The sequence below is a fragment of the Chrysoperla carnea genome, chromosome 1 (genome assembly GCF_905475395.1).
Source record: "Chrysoperla carnea chromosome 1, inChrCarn1.1, whole genome shotgun sequence".
NCBI classification, from domain to species: domain Eukaryota; kingdom Metazoa; phylum Arthropoda; class Insecta; order Neuroptera; family Chrysopidae; genus Chrysoperla; species Chrysoperla carnea.
The window spans coordinates 11,463,621-11,467,824 of NC_058337.1; positions in this window are offsets into that span (position 1 = coordinate 11,463,621).

Sequence of the window (4,204 nt, forward strand, 5' to 3'; positions counted from 1 at the left end):
TCCACTTTTAAACTCAATAATTTTTATTTGAAATATTTTTCTCGATAAAGAAAACAAAATTCATATTTAATCGGAAAATATATTTTGATCTCAATTTTCATTCACTACTTTCATTTGTCTAATAACAAAATTGCTACGTTTTCAATACGTAATTTTCGTGTTGATTATAAAATAAAAAAATTAAAAATAAAGTGCAATGATTTTCTAAAAAAATCGATTTTTTTAATGAATATGTTTTTTAATAAACCTAGAATTTACTAATTAATAGATTAAATTAATTTTTGTTTACAATATATTATTATTTGAAAATTAAATGCGTTTTATTAAAGTAGAACAATTTTGCATTTTGTTAAAATATATCCCCTTAAGGACCCACAATAAAAATATTTAGCTAGATTATAAAATTATTAATTAGCTAGACCGGTTTCGATTGCTTTGGCAATCCTCTTCAGTAGCATTAAACCTCTTAAAATTAAAAAGTCTTAAAATTAAAAAATATTTACAAATCCGAAAAAAGAACCGCATCAATCTGAAACAAATAATAATAAAATATTACCCTTAAAATTAAAATAAAATTATTTACCCGATTATAATAATAATAAATCTTTATGTTACACCCTCTAAAATAATGTAACTGCCTGCTTTCACCTAAAACACAATAAAATATTAAGTTTTAATCCTAAGATAGGATTATCGTTATAAAAATATCAGAAAACTAAGGGATTAAACCTGAAGATAAAATGTAAGATAAGAAACGTTGTAAATATAAAATAAAAAACACAGAAATAAAAATAAAAATAAAGAGAAAATTAGATTACCAACAAATTAAAAATTTTTATCCTCGGTATACCTAAAACAGAATAAATAATTAGAATTTAGAAAAACCTGCAACAAACCAAAATAAAATTAAATGAAAATAAGCAAATTAAAAACAAAAATAAAAAATAAAAATAAAATTAATTAAAGAACAATAGAATAAGTATTACCAAATGAAGTAAAATGGTGTACCTAAAACAGAAGAAATTATTAATTAGCGTACCTAAAACAGAAGAAATTATTAATTAGTGTACCTAAAACAGAAGAAATTATTAGTTAGTGTATCTAAAACAGAAGAAGTTATTAGTTAGTGTACCTAAAACAGAATAAAATATAAAATAAATAAAAAAATGAAAGTGAGCAAATTATAAAAATACAAGAAAATAAGTTGAAAAAATAAAAAATTTTACCAAATGACAAACTGAAACAAACAAAAAATCAAATTAAGTAAAAATGTTAAGCAAAAATAAAAAATAAAAATTAAATCAAAAAATAATAATAGGAAAGATAAATAAAAAAGATGAAAAATAGCATAAAATATCGATTCTCGAGACAACACAAATGAAACAGGTAACTAAAAGAAACCCTGCCCAAATTGTGTTGTTTTTCGATCACCATTCAAATAAAACAGGTAAAAAGTGTACACCACAAGTATAATTAAGCAATAAACTTAATCGTCACATGTACTCTAGTTACAACTATATTTATTTATTTTATATTTTATTCTGTTTTAGGTACACTAACTAATAACTTCTTCTGTTTTAGGTACACTAACTAATAATTTCTTCTGTTTTAGGTACACTAATTAATAATTTCTTCTGTTTTAGGTACGCTAATTAATAATTTCTTCTGTTTTAGGTACACCATTTTACTTCATTTGGTAATACTTATTCTATTGTTCTTTAATTAATTTTATTTTTATTTTTTATTTTTGTTTTTAATTTGCTTATTTTCATTTAATTTTATTTTGGTTTGTTGCAGGTTTTTCTAAATTCTAATTATTTATTCTGTTTTAGGTATACCGAGGATAAAAATTTTTAATTTGTTGGTAATCTAATTTTCTCTTTATTTTTATTTTTATTTCTGTGTTTTTTATTTTATATTTACAACGTTTCTTATCTTACATTTTATCTTCAGGTTTAATCCCTTAGTTTTCTGATATTTTTATAACGATAATCCTATCTTAGGATTAAAACTTAATATTTTATTGTGTTTTAGGTGAAAGCAGGCAGTTACATTATTTTAGAGGGTGTAACATAAAGATTTATTATTATTATAATCGGGTAAATAATTTTATTTTAATTTTAAGGGTAATATTTTATTATTATTTGTTTCAGATTGATGCGGTTCTTTTTTCGGATTTGTAAATATTTTTTAATTTTAAGACTTTTTAATTTTAAGAGGTTTAATGCTACTGAAGAGGATTGCCAAAGCAATCGAAACCGGTCTAGCTAATTAATAATTTTATAATCTAGCTAAATATTTTTATTGTGGGTCCTTAAGGGGATATATTTTAACAAAATGCATAATACAGCCCACAGAAATGCTCATCTTAATTTGAATAGAACAATTTTGTTTACAGCTAACAAATTTTAAATAAAAATTTATTAAAATTAAAAGTTTATGTACATCAATTTTAATGCAATAACTGGAAATAATTAGCGATTAGTTAGCGATTTTAATATCACAACTGCATTTTACTTATTTATATACAAGATTAGGTTAAATATTTTTACTAAAAATAAGCATAAATCATTTTCTATTCATACACTGAGTGAGTGTTTATTTTAATCGTCGCGTCGGACACAATAATTCATATCTCCTACCAAAACGCTGGTACATAACTAGAGAAACCAACGTGATACGTAAACGTAATGGGTTAAGGTGATATTCTATCTCTTATCACTTGCAAAACCGAGTCAGAGGGTCGAAAACAAATCCAAGGTCAATAAATTATCCTAAACATTTCTCATTAACAGGCCACTAAGAACTTACAGGACATACTGTTTTCAAAACAGTACAACAATCACTTCCTGCGCAGGTACAAAATTTGATAACATGCTTATTTAGCGTTGTGTATCACACTCGTTTGGTCCTAGAGGCGATAGCAAATTTTCCAGGATATTTGTTAAAAGAATGAAAATTATCAGGAATGGTAGTACTCATTTTAGTAAAGAACATCCGCCATGATTGCCTACATTCAATAGGGGAGAGGAGGAAAAATTAACCCTACAATCATCATTGATATTGATATCATTGTACTGCTATACTATTTACTATATTAACGATCGCGATTGCAATAAATTCAAAGCCGTCTTTACCCGGGGGCGAGGTTTTTTTTTTTTGGGGGGGGGGGGGGGCGGTGTTGCTAGCTGATCGAAAAATACTAAACAAACATTCACTATAATAAAATTATTATTTTAAAACAAAAAAGAGGGCAAAATGTAAATTAGATCGTCTGATTTTTGTACTCCAGCGCTCAATATGGCTAGACGACCCTTTTAAAATTTATGTATGTCTCACGTGACTGTCTAAACTTGAGGCACGATTTATCTAGGTCCTCATGCTTTTCATCTTTGTAACAAATACCCTGGAAATTTTGCAGTAAAATAATTTTTATTTAAAAAAAAAAAAAAAAAACTGGAATAAAAACCTCTGTATATTAAGTCCGAAGCTATTCGGCATAACCTTGCTCGAATCTCATCATATTCTTAAATATTATATATTTTTCTATAAGGATAGAGAGTTTCAAACACTTCATAATTTTTTCGTTTATTTTATGATTTATTGGTGCATTGTAAATCAAATCAACCTTTCTGTGAGTTGGCAAGTTATTCAAGTATAACTGCGCCCATAATCGTTACATGAACGAATTTTGGACCGTAATCAACCAGATCACGAAATTAAAAATTGTATGTTCCAATATTTTCATAAATCTTGTTTCGTTTGTCATAAAAAATTTTTTTTTTTATATATATAAAAATAAACACAAAATACAAGCAACATGATAGTTTCCAATTATGGTTGCATGATAGTTTCCATGGTGCTTACTTTATGATATGGAATATCATAAAGTAAGAGAATAAAAGTATCAAATCAAAGAGAAGTCATCTAGCTGCACTACCAAACATTTTTTGGGTAATTTTAAAGGTTATCAGATTTCAAACATCAATGCCACACTAAATATTTATTGCATAAAATTGCGGAAAAAAACAAAATATTTATATAAGTTCTAATGTTTATCTTTTTTTTAGGTATACTGGATGATCTTCTATTTCATAATATAATTTTCCATTTAAATCTCCATCTTTTGTTCCAGAATCAAAAAGAGCGATAAATTTATAGTACAGGACACGGTATACGGTCGACCTTCATCCATTTGATAACC